This window comes from Nelumbo lutea, chromosome 2 (assembly GCF_056320005.1).
Source record: "Nelumbo lutea isolate HS-2025 chromosome 2, American lotus-T2T, whole genome shotgun sequence".
NCBI lineage: Eukaryota > Viridiplantae > Streptophyta > Magnoliopsida > Proteales > Nelumbonaceae > Nelumbo > Nelumbo lutea.
The window spans coordinates 54,167,874-54,184,942 of NC_142685.1; the positions used below are offsets into that span (position 1 = coordinate 54,167,874).

Sequence of the window (17,069 nt, forward strand, 5' to 3'; positions counted from 1 at the left end):
AGGTCCCACCTAGCATATTACAGTTCTTCAAAATTACATTAGAGCAAAAGTCTTGGTTATAGTTGATTAACCTCTTAAAATAGGTTCCTTTTTTAGTGACACCCATTGGGTAGTTTATCATTTTTGAATATCTTCCCTCAACCTGTTATCTTTGTGGAAGGGTTGGCCATATGTATCGTCGATGTTCTCAACCTCTCCATTTCATTACAGGCAAAACTAGAATAATATTTTAACCAGCGATCCATGCACCTCCCTGGCCCTTGGCTTCGAGCATAAATTCCTATGAGAAGGAATTGGCACTGCCCTTCACTACGTGATTTTGTCACTCTTCCAACTCTAAGTGATACAGTGATACCCTCTCCAGTGACAAGTTCACCTACCCCTCCTCCCTCCACTCCTACTGATTCTACCCTAGCTAGGGTTACCTCTAACTCATCTTCCTCAAATCCCTCTGGTAATTCTTCTTCATCTGTAAGGATCTCCCCAAAAACCTTCCAACTAGCTCTTCATGCTCAAACCGCCCTCACTAATATTTTCCCTCCAAGTCCAATGGATGCCTCATCCTCTCAAGGGAAACAACCTTGAATCGATCTTCTACAACACCTTGAAGTTGAAGATTCTCTTTCTCTTCCCATATATGATAGACCCGAATCTTCTAACCAAAGCAATCAAACTAAACGAATCTTTGATATAGTTCATCCAAATCAAGACATTGACATTAATCTACCTACTCTAAATCATGGTTCATTGACTAAAAATGTGTCCCATGCGGATATGACAAATTAGGTTAGTACTTTTCTACCTCATTTTTCTCTGGAAAAGGCGGTGGTGGCTGACCTACAACAGCCACAAGATTGCCAATGTTGATTATCAGCTGGAACTACCATGGGGCCGAGCATCCTAAGGCAATTCGAGGACTAGGAATTTTGGTTAAAAAACACAATCTTGACTTTTTTTTCTTAGTGAAACCAAAATTCCTATAGAAAAAAATGCAATTACTAGCTAACTGACTTTGTTATTCTAACTTTATTTTATTCCCCCTAAAGGACGAGCAAGCAGATTAGCCATTTTCTGGAAAAGTAGTACTAATGTCTCTCTCTTTTTTGCTCAGTAAAGGTATGTCTTCCTTAAAATTTTCTGTTCTCCCACTTTGGATAATTGGCTTCTTGGTTTTGCTTATAGACCTTCAATTAAAGCCCGTAGGAATAATTTATCGTTTAAACTTAATCAAGAGTATATTCTTTTAATTTACCTTTCTTACTTATTAGTGATTTTAATGAGGTAGGCCATGCGATAATTCAGGATCCTTCATCATTTGACAGACCCTCCAAAGCTTACTTCTACCAAATACTACAATCTAGTCATTGATCAAAACCTCCGAGAAATTCACATCCAAGGAGGTCGGTTTAGTTGGTCAAATAAAAGAACCATAGGCCTAGTAAATTGTACACTAGATAGAGACTTAGCCACCCCTAACTAGATTTCTATTTTCCCTCATGCCTTGTTATCCTTGGTGGCTTGTTAGGGTTCAAATCACCACCCCTTAATTTTGGACATCTCTCCAAGGAAAACATAATACCCCAAACCTTTTAGATTTTATGAAATGTGACTTCCAAAGGAGTTGTGTAGATATGAAATTCTTAATGGATGGGACTGCCAAATTATTGGTTATGCTGCTTATCGGTTATCCTCCAAAATGGATCATATCAAACAATCTATACCTTGGGATCAAAATTTACTGGCTTCTCTTTACAAATAGTATGATGATTTACAATCTCAACTTGAAAGCTTCTGGAGACAAAGATCTAGACAACTCTAGCTAAACCCATGGATGACTAGGTTTTTGAGAAATAAAGTTGGTCAACTTAGTTTTTCTGAAAAAGCTTGCATGGCGTTATCTGAATGAACAACATAAATGGTGGGCTCAAATCTAGAAATCAAAGTATCTCCCTATTAATGAAAATTTCCCCCATTCCTTTCCTTGAATAAGTTCTTATTTTTGGAAATCCACTGTTCCTAAACTTCAAAATCTATTTCGTGAGGTTGGTTTTCTTGTATTAGTAAATTCAACATATTCCATTTCCTAAGTACCTTGGATCGAGCATAATCACTCTTTTCACATGATCCATCGTCCTATAACTGCTGAACTGTTGAATTATACCTTCAATCCAAAATGGAGATTGGAACTCTCCTTTAATCCATTCTCTCTTTGATACCATTCAAGAATCTTACATCTTACAAACTCCTATTCTTCCGGTTAATACTCCCACCTCTTGGATTTGGACTAAACATTTTTAAGGGAAATTCTCAACTTCAGTTGCCTATAAAATCCTGTATTCAATGGATTTGGCAAGTATCTTGTCCTCCTCGCTATCAACTCTTATTCTGGCGTATTATACATAATTACCTTCTAGTGAAAACAAAAATTTTATGCCAAGATCAAGATAACTTGTGTCTTTTGTCAAGCCCATCCAAAATCTACCAACCACTTATTTCTTTAATGTTCCTTTACTCAATCTATCATTTTTGCTTCTCCTTGGAACATTATATTAGACACCTCTACCCATCACAATTGGATTGACTACATAGTTAGTCTTGCACAAAAAATTCCACACAAACCTAATTTTTACAAAATTCTTAACTGGTATGCTATTGCATTATACTATATTTGGTTTGCGAGAAATGAAAGAATTTTCAAGGATTTTAATCTTTCCAATTTATGGATTATTCACAAAACAAACTCTATTTTCAATCAAATATCGACTAAGTCATTTGACTCGGATCCAATTCAAAATTCCCCTCCCCAACTTTGTCTACATCCTGATCTGAATACTGACTGTATCATCTTTACAGATGCAGGCAAACTTACTCCTTATTTCTCGTTTGGAATTATTATTCTAAGTTTCTAACTATTCAGTTGGAAGTGTCTACAAGTTTACTTGTAGGTGGTAGAAAGGTTATGACATCCGTAGAAGAGGCATAACTTTTTGCAATCTATCAACGAATTATATATGCACCCAATTGAGAAAATCCAACTTGATAATCTGCTCAGACTCAAAGGTGGTGATTAATGCACTTTAATACCAGACTGATTTATCTTGGACTACTTACTTCAACCACCAATTTATTTTCTTGCTTTAATTCTATTAAGTTTGTAAATATTAACCCTAAGTATAATGTTCTTGCACATGAGCTAGCAAAATGGTGTAAAAACGTCACACAGGAACTGATATTGTTACCTCACTATCCCTCCTTTCTCCCCTGTGTACAAAACTTTGCATTTTGTTCCTCAGTTTAATATATTATGCTTTTTATCTTTCAAAAAAAAAAAAAAAGATTAGGTCATACTCGTTGGCCTTGACTACCATGGCCGGTCCGCTCTATCTTCCAACAAACTCGCCATCTAGGAGGATGGCTTCTCTTCCAGCAAACAACACTCTCTAGTCAAAGATATGAGTATAGCCATATAGGCTGTTGCATGTATCATAACTATCGTTTGGAAAGATATCAGTAAGTGCTGTTTTTGTTGTTGGATTGTTTGTTGATCAAGATAATTGAGTTGTATACAGTTTTTTTTTTTTTTTTAAGTTCCAATTCTGGTAGGGAGAATTGGAACTAGGGTTACTTTCCAATTCTGCAACTCCTCTGTTCTCGTCGATAGAGAGGGGAGTTGCAGTAGCTTAATGGTGAAGCGAAAAAAAAAAACCAGGGGGTGGGGGGGAGGGAGAGAGAGAGGGAGGGAATCGGTGAGAGAGGAGAGAGAGGTCAGAGTATGAAGAGGAGGTTGTCGCTGCTAGTTAGGCGTTTAGAGCTATTCAAGAGTTAGAAAACTTAGGTGTCATCGGTTGCGGCTGAGTCAAAGAAGACAAGAGAAGGTTGAAGAGAAGGAACAGAGAAAGTAAAGAGAAGAAGGATGGAGGATAATATTGGGTTTTAAAAAAATATAGTTTATGTGGTGTTGCATGTCTATGGATTCTGAAGGAATATTAATAAACACTTATGGCAGGGGTAGAGCTAGTCAATAGTAAAAAAACTTAGGGGGTATTGTAGTTTAAGAAATTTCCCCCTTTCTAATAAATCAAGAAAAATCAAACCAAACCATAAATTTATATCTATTACAAAGTAGTCACTCATTTAAATATTGAATCTAGCAAAAAATCTATAAGGATGAGCAATCAAGAGGACTTCAATATTATATTAAAAAAAATATTGAAACATAAATTGTTTAAATAAATAAGAAAAGGGTAGTATTGGGATTTGAAAAGTTCTAAGATGGACGTATTTCTTTTCGAAAAGGGCAAATTTCTTAAACTATCCTTATTGTTTAGTTAATTGATAAATTATACTCTTATTATTTAATTATTGTCTTAAACCACCCCTACTCTTCCTAACAATTGACGTCGCCGTTAAATCATAATGGAAAAGATGAAATGCCCTTTTCTCCGTTGCGTTAAAATTGATAACAATCCAAGATTTTCCCATTCTCTCTCTCCAGTCTTCAGTTTGCGATTTTTCATTCTTTTTCAACCTTTTTCCTCGTTTTTATTCCTTTCCCTCAGTTTTTCATCCATCTTTCACTCCCCTTCTTCCCTCCTTCCTCTCTCCGTCATTTGTGCACTCTATTCATCGCCGCCACCATCACTGCTGCATTTTGTCCCTTCTCTCTTTGCTACCTCTCTTTCCCTCTCATCGCCCCATCTCTCATTCTCTCATTCTCATTCTCTCTCTCCTTCTCTCTCTCTCCACTCCTCTTTCACTTCCCCAATTCCGCCACCGCCGCTACAAGTTGCAGCGTGCACTGAGATTTGCTCAAACATTGTATTTGTTTAAGCAACGAATTTGCTCAAGCACTAACTAAAGGAATCGACAACGCTCCAACAACCCAATCTTCTCTCTCTTTCTCTTTTCTTCTTTTTTTTTTTCTTTTTTTTTCCTTCAAATTTTATTCAAAGTTTGCATCAATTTTCTAATGCTGTCGGTGATCTAAACATGTGGAGTGAAGAATTGTGTTCAAGCCTCTACTTTTGGATTGGTATGAGTGCTGATTCTGACTCGCCTTGGAACTCTAGGATGTTGCAGTGATCAATGGAGGGGCTTGCATCTGTGTTTGAAATGGATCGCAGAATTGCTTCTTGAAGCTTTGCTTCGCTTGAATCTTGAATAGCCGCTACTACAACCGTTCGAACCCCCTTTCCCAAGGTTGGTGGTCGAGAGGGAGGATGATGCCGACCAATAGTTTCCAAAACCTCTTGTTCTAGTTCAAACTCCCTTCCATCATTTTTGCTCTCATTCGAACTCCCTTTCCCAAAACCTCCCTTTGTAGAGTCGTTGTTGATGGTCAAGAGGGAGGACAACACCGATTAGCAAATTCCAAAACATCCTATTCTAGTTTGAACTCCCCTTCCGACCAGGGTTGCTCCCTTTTCCAAAACCTCCGTTGATTCTTCTGCCCTTCCTCCTAATCTCCGCATCAACCAATGGCTCAATTCCACTATGGTAGTTTACCTCCCCTCCGACCATATTTTAGGGCACTGTCTTTATTTATTCTATAATTATTATTATTTTCAAAATCAAAATCTTCGACCTGAGAAAATAATCTTTGTTTTTCTTTTGGTAGGGAAGACGATCTTTATCAATGCAAAAAGATGCTCGTAAAACTCCGCACGGACCTCAGATCTCGAACTCTCCACCAGTGCAATTCAAGTTTTCCCATGCTAATCTAGGACTGCAACAAATGGCTTCTTTGAAGTGGTTTTGAAGTTATTCTCACCGCTCACGAAGATTATGGATGAACTCATCTTCATTCTAGTGACTACCAATAGTAGAACTAGTATGTAAGAAAATGCCAATTACTTTTGATAGCTAAGGTTCATCTTCATCCCAAATAGAAAATGGCATTTTTGATCATAAAAGGATATTATAAGAATTTTTAAAAAATATATCAATCATATGGTGTTACGTGTTAACAATGTGTGATAGAGATAATAATAATTGTTAGAAACAATAGGAGTGATTTGAGATAATAATTAAACAATAAAAATATTATTTGTCAATTAACCAAACAGTAGGAATAATTTAAGAAATTTTAAAAATAAGTAATGAAAGTTTAATAGAGGGTTATTTGTCACAAAGCGAAAAGGGGGTCTTTATAAATTACCCAAAATAAAATTAGAGCAGAATGGATAACGGTAACAAAAATAGCAAACCCCGGAAAAGCTTAATCGAACGGTCGTGGTCTGGTCTCAAACATGAACTCCGTCTGTGCTCTCCATCCTGACCTCTTCTCTCTCATCATCCCTCCATGTTCTTCCCTATGCCAACAATCGATGGTTCCAAAATCCACTAAATGAGAGGGAGTAGAGTTTTTCTTTCTCGCTCTTGTTGGTCTACAAAATGCCGGCGGTCGAATCTCTCCGACCAATAACTTATCGGAAGATCTATACAAATTCAAATTATTATTTTAAAGAAGTAGCAATATTGAATTTTTTTAGTGGTCGATCGAGGGTTTTTCCTCTGAAACCGGCTGGATTTGGCGGAAAGCCGTTTTCGTTGTATTCTATTAGTTTGCGTAGGCAATCTAGGGTTCGGAGGAATTTTGATGGATGTGATGTTTGGGGAAGTTTTCTGAAGAGTCAAAGATGGATGGAGAAGGGAATTCGGGCCAATAGCTCTTGCGAGCAAGATAGAGATTCGAAGACTAGTTCAAACGAGAACAACGAAGAGAATTCGAAAGAGACTAATGGGGGTAATAAGCCATCGCCGACTTCGCCTCGTCGAGAGAAGCGCGGGAAAGGGGGGTTTTGGAAAGGAGGAAGCTGGCAATGGCATCCAATAATTCAGGCCCAGGAGATTGGGGTATTGCTTCTGCAATTGGGGATTGTTATTTTCGTGATGAAATTGCTTCGGCCGGGAATTCCTTTGCCGGGGTCGGAGCCGAGGGGCCCAATGACCTTCTTGAGTGTTCCATATAGTGATTTTTTGAGCAAAATCAACAATAACCAGGTGCAAAAAGTGGAGGTTGATGGAGTTCATATCATGTTCAGGTTGAAAACCGAATCCGGGTGCCTGGAAAATGAAGTGGGTGGGACAAGTAAATTACAGGAAACAGAACAATTGCTACGAAGCGTTGCTCCAACAAAGCGAATTGTGTACACAACTACTCGTCCAAGCGACATAAAAACTCCGTACGAGAAAATGCTAGATAATGAGGTTGAATTTGGGGCTCCAGATAAACGGTTAGGTGGATTTTTGAACTCTGCCTTGGTAAGTTGTCGTACTATTATAGCTTCACTTTATATGAAGGAACTCTCATGGCCATGATCCATGGTAAAGTTAGCTATAATAGACATAATCAATAAAGAGAAACAGTTGGGGATCTCATTATTTGATTGAAGTATATTATAAAGTAGTTATGGCATACTCCTTAATCTGTATTCTAATATCTGGTATATGCAATTAACTTAAATTATTTGCTGGTGACAAATTTGTTTTTTATTTAAATTTTCACTAAATGTGATGCATTAATAAAAGGAAAAGAAAAGATCCATTAGGGGGGAAGCAGCTAAGTGCAGCCCCTGTTTCCAGCTTGTAGCAAGATGGAGTAAGTTAAACCTGTTTTTCTAAGATCTTCAAGCAAGGCTTGCACTTACGCAATATCCCAACATCTTCTTTCCAGTAGTTGATCAGAATTATCATCTAGATAAAAATAACCAACAAAAAACACTTTATTTTTCATGTTTTTCTCTATTAAGAAAGTACAATCCCTAATTTTGTTCCCATGTGAAATCAAGAAGGATTCTTAAAACTGGAGTAAGGCTGATCCTCCTCAAGATGATCATAGGCCCAAGTCAAGTGGTCACCATCTTTCTTATAAACCTATAATGAAGAAAGCCTTGGTATTAATCCAAGAATAAAACCCATGTTAGCAGGTCTATTTGGGAAATAATGAGGTTAATATTACAGTACAGTTGGTGATCCTAGAATACGGCACACATAGAGGACTTGTATTTCTTATTTACTTTTTTTTTTTTTTTTTGTTGAAAAGAAGATTCTTCCCTATAAATAGTGTTAGCTCTTCTTTTTGATAGTTGAAAATGAGTTCATTTAATCGGTCAGAGTAAAACTTTACAAGCATCCCTTGGGGAGGCATGAGATGCAGCCTCCCCTAATCATTACTAGTGTTCAAAGAAAAAAGATTACAAAGCTGCCCAAAATAACTGATCTCTAGTAGACCCTTGTTTTGCAAGATAATTAGCCAAGGTATTTGCCTCCCTACTCATCCACTGGTATCTACACAAAATGTGCCTCGTTAAACATTTAACTTTTTTGATGTGATCCCTATAACTCCAAGCAACTGAGTCAGGATTTGACAGCCAACCCACAGTCACCTTAGAATCCTGTTGGGACCCAAATACCTTCCCCTAACCCAACATAGGGAGTGGAGCAGGCCACTACCCATCAGCAGTACTCAAGGAAGCAGAAAGGACAGGCGACAGAGCCTCAGAATTAGTTACACACAGAGAGGGTGATTCTGTCGACAGAAGATATTCCCTCCATGATATTTCCCAGAGTTTGTTATCAGTTAGTTATTCTGCCAATCAGAGGATATTCCCTCTATGATTACACCTGTAGGCCAGATATATAAGGCCCTACTCTTTTAAAGAAGGAATGAATGAGTATCCCGTATTTTTCTCTTTCACTGCATCCCTCTTTTCCTACCTTCCCTTCTCTTCTTCCTCCCCATTTTCTGTTTTAGGAGGTTAAGCCACCCTCGAAGGGGCTTCCGAGGTGAGCGGTTTCTCACCAAGTTGGTATCAGAGCAAGGTTGTAGACCAGCTATGCCGCAGACAAGATCCTCTACCATGAAAGATAGAGTTGACCAACTTGAGATTGGGTTCCACCAAGTACTAAACGAACTCAGGGATCTCAAGGTGGTCATCTCTAACCTCACCTCCCAACAACAGTCTGGCGAGACCAGTCAGCCAATAGGGGCCGACGCCTCTGTTTTCGGAAGCCAGGGAACTGGGGGTTACCCCGCCGGAAAGCTTACTAAAATCAATTTTCCCAACTATTCCAGTGGAGATCCCATTCCTTGGATCTTTAGAGCAGAGAGATTCTTCGAGTACCATGAAACCCCTGAACACCAGTGCGTCGCCATCGCCTCCATTCACCTTGAAGGAGACGTTATTCTCTGGCTTTAGTGGTATCGACAAACCCATCCTCAAGTAGCTTGGGCGGAGTTCACGGAAGCTCTGTGCATCCGTTTTGGGTCGACGACGTTCGTGGATTATGACGAACTCCTCACTCGATTAAAACAGACGGGGACAGTAGCAAACTACCAGCTCGAGTTCGAAAGAATGGCAACCAGAGTACACGGATGGCCGGAGAAGGCCTTGGTTGGGTGTTTTGTGGGAGGTCTCAGAGAAGACATCTGCCTGGAAGTGAGAGCTCTTCGACCAGCGACAGTCATGGCGGCAGTGGGCATGGCTTGCTTGCAAGAAAAGAAGATTGATAGCATGCGCAAGACTAGCAAGCCATCCTATCCGAATGTGAGGGCTCTCCAGCGGGCCGAACAGCAACCCCAAAAACAAGTTGGGGATCCTCGGAAGCCCATTTTGCCCAGGCCCACTGTGCCTTTCAAGCGCCTCTCGTGGGCTGAGATGCAGGCTCGACGTGAGAAGGGCCTCTGTTACAACTGTGGTGATAAGTTTGGGCCGGGCCATAAGTGCTGGGTCCAGCAAGTATTTCTCCTTCAAACAGAGGGAGAACCGGAGGGGACAGAACCAGAGCACCTCGAAGACTGTGAGCTGATATCAGGCGAACTAGAACCGGTTGGAGCTGAGATCTCTCTACACGCTCTCATGGGCCTCAACCCTCTTCAGTCCATGCGAGTAGAAGGAAGATTGGGTGGTGGATCTGTGATGGTTTTGATCGACAGTGGCTCTACTTTGAATTTCATCACTTGCCGTTTGGCAAAGCAACTAGGTATGACTATACACCCCACTCCTCTCTTTTCAATCCATGTGGCTAATGGGAATCAGATGTTATGTGATGGTGTATGTAAGAAGGAAAGGATCCTCGTACATGGCCATAATTTCATGGTAAATCTCCACCCATTGGAATTCTTGGGGGCTGATATCATTTTGGGAATCCATTGGTTACGTGGCCTAGGTCCTGCACTGTGTGATTGGGCCAGAATGACAATGGATTTTTGCCAAAATTGACAGACCTGCCATTTGCAAGGGGTGCGGCCCCCTAGTCTCCGAGGTGATACCTTAGCCTCTATAATACGGGCCTCCAACGATACTGGACAACCCTTGTTTATGCATTTAGGCATTCGGCCCACAGTTCCAATTTTAAGCAATCAGGACTGTGACCAACCTACTGAAGCCCAACACCAGAGCCTATGATCGATCCTCGATCAGTTTGGTGACATATTCAAGGAACCGAACCAGTTACCTCCACCCCGGGCCAATGACCATCAAATACCCCTCTTACCCGAATCCAAACCAGCCAATGTGAGGCCATATAGATACCCTTATTTCCAAAAGCTGGAAATTGAGAAGGCAGTAAAAGAGCTACTGGACAAGGGGCATATACAGACCAACACCAGCCCGTTTTCATCCCTTGTACTCCTAGTGAAGAAGAAAGATGGTAGTTGGCGGTTTTGCGTAGATTACCGGGCCCTGAATCAGATTATAGTGAAGGACAAGTTCCCAATACCTCTCATTGACGAACTGTTGGACGAGTTAGGGGAAGCACAAATGTTCTCCAAACTGGACATGCGGTCCGGGTATCATCAGATCCGGGTTCACCAGGCTGATATCCACAAGACAGCTTTTAGGACCCACGATGGCCACTATGAGTTTCTGGTTATGCCGTTTGGTCTTACCAACGCCCCCTCCACCTTTCAGGCCCTCATGAATGACATCTTCAGGCCTTTCTTAAGGCAATTTATTCTAGTATTTTTCAATGACATCTTGGTTTACAGCAAGGATTGGGGCACCCATATGAAACATCTCAAACTTACCCTCACAATTCTGAGAGAGCACCAGTTGCATGCCAAATTGGCAAAGTGCTCCTTTGGACAAAGACAGATTCGGTACTTAGGCCATGTGGTTGCTGCAAGCCAGGTCATGGCAGACCCAGAAAAGATAGGTGCCATCCAAAATTGGCCCAAGCCCACCACTGTAAAGGCTCTCAGGGGTTTTCTTGGGCTTATCGGTTATTATAGGCGCTTCATTAAGGGGTATGGGCTTATGGCCGCCCCTCTAACACGCCTGTTAAAGAAGGATTCGTTTGGGTGGGCTGATGATGCCCAACGGGCCTTTGAAGACTTGAAGACAGTAGTTTCTAGCCCTCCAGTCCTCACTCTTCCAGATTTCTCTCAACCCTTTGAGATAGAGTGTTATGCATCGGGTGTTGGAGTGGGGGCCGTTCTGATGCAGAAGGGGCAGCCCATTGCTTATTTCAGCAAAGCTCTCTCAGCAGCCCACCAAAATCAGTCCACCTATGTCAAGGAAATGATGGCCGTGGTAATGGTGGTACAGAAATGGCGTGCATACCTATTGGGACGCCAATTTATCATCAGGACAGACCAAAGAAGTTTGAAGTACATAGCAGAACAAAGGGTGCACACCCCGGAGCAGCAAAAGTGGCTTAGTAAACTAATGGGATTCGACTACCACATTGAGTATAAACCTGGGCCTACCTACAAAGTAGTTGATGCCTAATCATGGGTAGAAGAGCTGACCCAACTAACCTGCTCTCAGCCCAGTTTTCCCTTATTTGAAGCTATACGGCAAGAAGCCAGATCTGATCCACAGCTGCAAGACATCAGGGAAAGGTGGAAAAGTGACCCTTCTCAGGTTTCGGGTTACCAAATTATGGGGCTTGATCTTTTCTTCAAGGGTAGGTTTGTGGTTGCTCCAAATTCCACCCACAAAACTGAACTGCTAAGGTTGTTTCATGATTCCGCATTGGGAGGACATTCAGGGGTGCTACGGACCCTAAAAGACTCAGCAACCACTACCATTGGGTAGGAATGCGCAAGGATGTGTTGCACTATGTATCAGAATGCCCAACTTGCTAACAACAGAAATACTCCTCACAGTCACCCGCGGGCCTTCTACAACCCCTCAAGATTCCAGAGCAAGTGTAGGAAGACCTCTCCATGGATTTCATCACAGGACTCCCTCGTTCTGCAGGAAAAGAGGTCATCATGGTAGTGGTTGACCGCCTCACCAAGTATAGCCATTTCTCTGCTTTGCCTCACCCTTACACTGCAGCGATGGTGGCCGACATTTTCATACGGGACGTGGCGAAACTGCATGGAACACCAAGATCCATTGTCTCGGACCGTGACCCTCCCTTCCTAAGTTCATTTTGGAAGGAGTACTTCAGATTGCAAGGAACCCGACTACACCCATCCACCAGCTATCACCCGCAAACTGATGGACAGACTGAAGTCATTAATCGATGCTTAGAAGCCTACCTTAGATGCTTCATAGGGGAGAAGCCTAGACAATGGGTTCACTGGCTTCCATGGGCAGAATACTGGTACAACTCAACTTATCAGTCAACTGCAGGGATGACACCTTTCAAGGCTCTATATGGCAGAGAACCCCCTCCCATATTACCCTATGAATATGGGTCGTCCAAGGTGGCAGAAGTAGAGACTCACCTACTGGAAAGAGACGAGATTCTTAGACTGCTCAAGGCCAATTTGACAAAGGCCCAGCAACGAATGAAGATCAGCTATGACTCTCACCACCGCCCATTAGAGTTTCAGGTGGGTGATTTTGTTTACCTTAATCTCCAACCTTACCACCAGGTCTCAGTGGTAAGACGGGCTTGGCACAAGCTAGCTCCCAGGTATTATGGGCCCTACAAGGTGCTGGAAAGAGTGGGCCTTGTTGCTTACAGATTGGACCTCCCTACTACCTCGAAGCTTCATCCAGTGTTTCACATCTCTCTTCTCAAGAAGGCTGTGGGAAATCATACTCCTACCTCATCTAGCTTACCCCAATTCACCGAAGAAGGGGACATTTACACAGAGCCCATCAAGATTGTGGATTTTCGATGGGTCCGACGAGGTGGGCAGGTTGTACCAGAAGCCAAGGTAGAATGGGCCGGGCGGCCCCCAGAAGACGCCACTTGGGAACCTTATCTAAGGCTGAATGAGAGGTTCCCGAACCTAGACCTTGAGGGCAAGGTCAATGCTAAGGAGGGAGGAATTGTTGGGACCCAAATACCTTCCCCTAACCCAACACAGGGAGTGGAGGAGGCCACCACCCATCAGCAGTACTAAAGGAAGCAGAAAGGACAGGCGACAGGGCCTTAGGGACAGGCGACAGAGCCTCAGAATTAGTTACACACAGAGAGGGTGATTCTGTCGATAGAAGATATTCCCTCCATGATATTTCCCAGAGTTTGTTATCAGTTAGTTATTCTGCCAATCAGAGGATATTCCCTCTATGATTACACCTGTAGGCCAGATATATAAGGCCCTACTCTTTTAAAGAAGGAATGAATGAATATCCCCTGTTTTTCTCTTTCATTGCATCCCTCTTTTCCTACCTTCCCTTCTCTTCTTCCTCCCCATTTTCTGTTTCAGGAGGTTAAGCCACCCTTGAAGGGGCTTCCGAGGTGAGCGGTATCTCACCAAATCCCCTTCAATTAATAGGTTCTCCACTCCTACTGTTTATTCTTCTTTTGCCAAATTAATGAATGGAACAATGAAGTTTCTATTCTCCAGCTTTGTTGTTTCTTGAAAAGTAAGAAATTTCTACTTAAGGTTGTGAATCTCCAGCATCCCCCTCCTTTGGGTAGGCAAGAAAGAATCCATTTTGAAAGAGTTGGTTAGAGAGGTTAAACTTTGCCTGCTTATCCTCTAATCTTGTTACTTATTCCCCTTCTTTCTTCTTCATATTCCTTATCTGTTAAATATCTCTACTAGAGCTTCCTATCTTGGTGCCTAATTCAATGCTTCCAAATTCCATTTTTGATGGACCTGCATCAAATCACTATATAATCTAATCAAAATTTTATTCCTGCATAAAAAAAAAAGAAATAGAATGGCAAAAGGTGGGAGAACTTGTGGAGAAAGATTTGATATACTTTTAAAATACTCAACACAACTGAGAAAAGCTTTTTCCCAACTAATGATCTACTTGTAGAGTCTGGACTAATGGTTCAAGTAAAACTTTATTCTCCTTGTGTTGAGAAAAGGGGGAAACTAGAAAAAATGGGAATAATTGGAGTTCCCATGCTCTTCCACTAAAGATTATAATACAAACTGAAAAAAATAGACATGGCCTATGGGTGCTTAGAAACTTATGGTACCTGCATTTCCGTTTCTCAAAATTATTTTAGGATTCACTTCTCACTTCATCATATCATTGCAAGGATGTTATCCTCCAACTATCCAAAGAAGTTGCAATATCGTAAAGGTTGTACTTTTTTTCACCAGGTATAAGTGCAATTATACGATTAACATTCCATTCTTGCAATAGAGGCAATCAAGGACCTCCTTATAATGATAACATATTGAATCTTCTTAGATTCTTTTTCTTTCTGTTTTTTTTAGTTTTCTTTTCTTTTATTTTCCTTCTTGGCAAGGTCTATGGTTTTGGCTGGTGCCATCTAGTCACTTGTAGGTTGTTGATAGGAAGCTGTCACAATCTTAAACTTTTCTTAAATATATGAATGTGAAAATATGACATTGGTATTTTCATTTATAACTTTTCATTCAGATTTCAATTCTGGTGCTATTTTTTATTCTTTTAGCATTTCTCAATATTTTGAGCAGCATATATCAGTGTTTGTGGAAATTCCTAAAGTCTCATATATCTAATGTTCCTTTTCTTTCACAGATTGCTCTCTTCTATGTTGCTGTACTTGCAGGCTTCTTCATTGATTCCCTGTAAGCTTTTCTCAGGTGTGAATGGACATGCTGGCTTTTTATCATAACCTCAAATGAGCCAATCTTTGATTATTTCTGAAAGCATATATGCATGCTTACAGCATACAACTGGTCAGCTGATGAGCTGCAAGTTGGGGGGTGCTGGTGGAGCAAAGTCGTCTGGACACAATGAAACTGTCACCTTTGCTGATGTTGCAGGGGTTGATGAAGCTAAGGAGGAGCTGGAAGAAATTGTGGTATGTTGGACATTTTACATAGGTTGAAATAGTGCCTTCTGCTTCCTTATTATTGTATCATGTAAGGAAGACCAAAGGATTTTCACTCAAAATACAAGGAAACGTTTATGTGCTGATATTTGCTGGCCAGGAATTTCTAAGAAATCCAGACAGGTACACAAGACTTGGTGCTCGACCTCAGCGGGGAGTTCTCCTGGTGAGAGTTTGTTTTCCTTGTTTTCTCTTTTATATTCTATTATTTTCATTCATTTATTTTGTAAGATTGTTTAAGCCAAGTTTAAGCTTAAGTAGACTGTGATGATGGTTCACCACCAACTTGCTTGTGCTTGTGGTGTAGAGGAAGAGTTCAAACCCAACATTCCATGGGTTTCTGCCAGAGATCTATTTTGAGTTTGATTGTAATGATCTTATCTACGAACCTAATGTATCAAAGTGGTGCCATCTCACTACATGTGCACCATGTCTATCAGTAGGGGTGGCAATTTTTCACCCAATCCGCCCATTTACTTGGCGGGTTGTGTGATCAACCCATCACCCAACCCACCCATTTAAATGGATTGGGTTGTGGATAACCATTGGGTTAACCATTATAGACATAAGTATTAATTCCTTAGCCTTTTTTTAATTTTCTTCATTTAAATTAAATAATTTATAATTAATGCATTAATTTTCTATTAATTATTGACTAAATTTAGCTTTTTCTTGAATCAACACACTTCACCCAACATAAATCCAAATCAATTTGACCCAAGTTCGGACCAGTTCAACGCGGTCTGACCCGATCCAGCATATACCGATATGGGTCGACCCGAATCCGAAATAGACCTCGGGCGGGATGGTTCGGTACCGCTTGCTTTGCCCGGTTTGGGTTGTTCAGCCCAACCAATCTTCATACAGCCCGGCCTAGCACAAGGCGATCCGGGTCGACTCAAATCCGAAACGGATTCGGGCGAGATGGTTCGGTGTCCATGTGCTTTGCCTGGTTTGGACCTTCCGGCCGACCAACATCCACTCAATCTGACCCAAATCCGGACCGACCCGATTTACTTATGTTGGCCCACTTCGGGCCAGTTGTTTTGGTCCCAAACCCATGCACAAACCTGATATGGTCCGGTCCAAGTCAATCAACCATTGACTGAACCGGTCCGGTCCGACCAGACTGATCCAGATCTAAACGGTTCAACCACCCTTGATGTGATTAGCTCGAAGATAATCCAATTAGATAGTTCAAGTTGGTCTGACTGGTTTGAACTTAAGTGTTTTGGTCAAAACCCGAAATCTGAACATAGTCAAATGGCTTTGCCGCTTGTGTAAAAATAACATGCATGCAATGTGATTTGAACCTTTACCACTTGTGTAAATAGTAACTACAATTACCACCAAGCTATGACCAACTTATTTGTTAAGAGAGAATTAGTTTGTTTTTTAAGTCCATAAATATAAGATTAATGGGTTTGGGTGGGTTGGATTGGGTTAGAGCGGGTTTGGGTTGAACCCAACCCATTAAATTTTATATAACTGGGTCATTAATGGGTTGGCAGGTTAGATGGGTTGGGTTGAAGCTCAACCCAAACCAAACCAAACCCAACTCACCCAATTGCCACTGCTATCTATCAGTTCCTGTTGGTAGACTATCCTCATGGTCTACCAGGGATCTCTTAAATCTTGTCTTCATTTAAATGTGCAATATGACGTTTAATTAATTATCTATTTCCTTACAGGTTGGTCTTCCTGGGACAGGTAAGACACTTCTGGCAAAGGCTGTAGCTGGGGAAGCCGAAGTTCCCTTTATAAGTTGTTCTGCCAGTGAGTTTGTAGAACTATATGTTGGTATGGGAGCCTCCTGTGTAAGAGATCTCTTTGCAAGAGGAAAAAAGGAGGCCCCCTCAATAGTATTCATTGATGAGGTT

General features: G+C 41.2%; 1 pseudogene across 1 annotated transcript in view; it reads left to right on the forward strand.

Annotated features, from left to right (window-relative positions):
- The first annotated feature begins 6,186 nt into the window (after nt 1–6,186).
- Nucleotides 6,187–17,069, forward strand: part of LOC148870768 (ATP-dependent zinc metalloprotease FTSH 9, chloroplastic-like) — a 30,470-nt pseudogene continuing 19,587 nt past the window's right edge. Inside the window, exons 1-5 of the transcript XR_016107269.1 lie at nt 6,187–7,263; nt 14,874–14,938; nt 15,025–15,159; nt 15,290–15,355; nt 16,881–17,066. The product of XR_016107269.1 is annotated as an ATP-dependent zinc metalloprotease FTSH 9, chloroplastic-like (transcript). The remainder of the gene's footprint in view (nt 7,264–14,873; nt 14,939–15,024; nt 15,160–15,289; nt 15,356–16,880; nt 17,067–17,069) is intronic.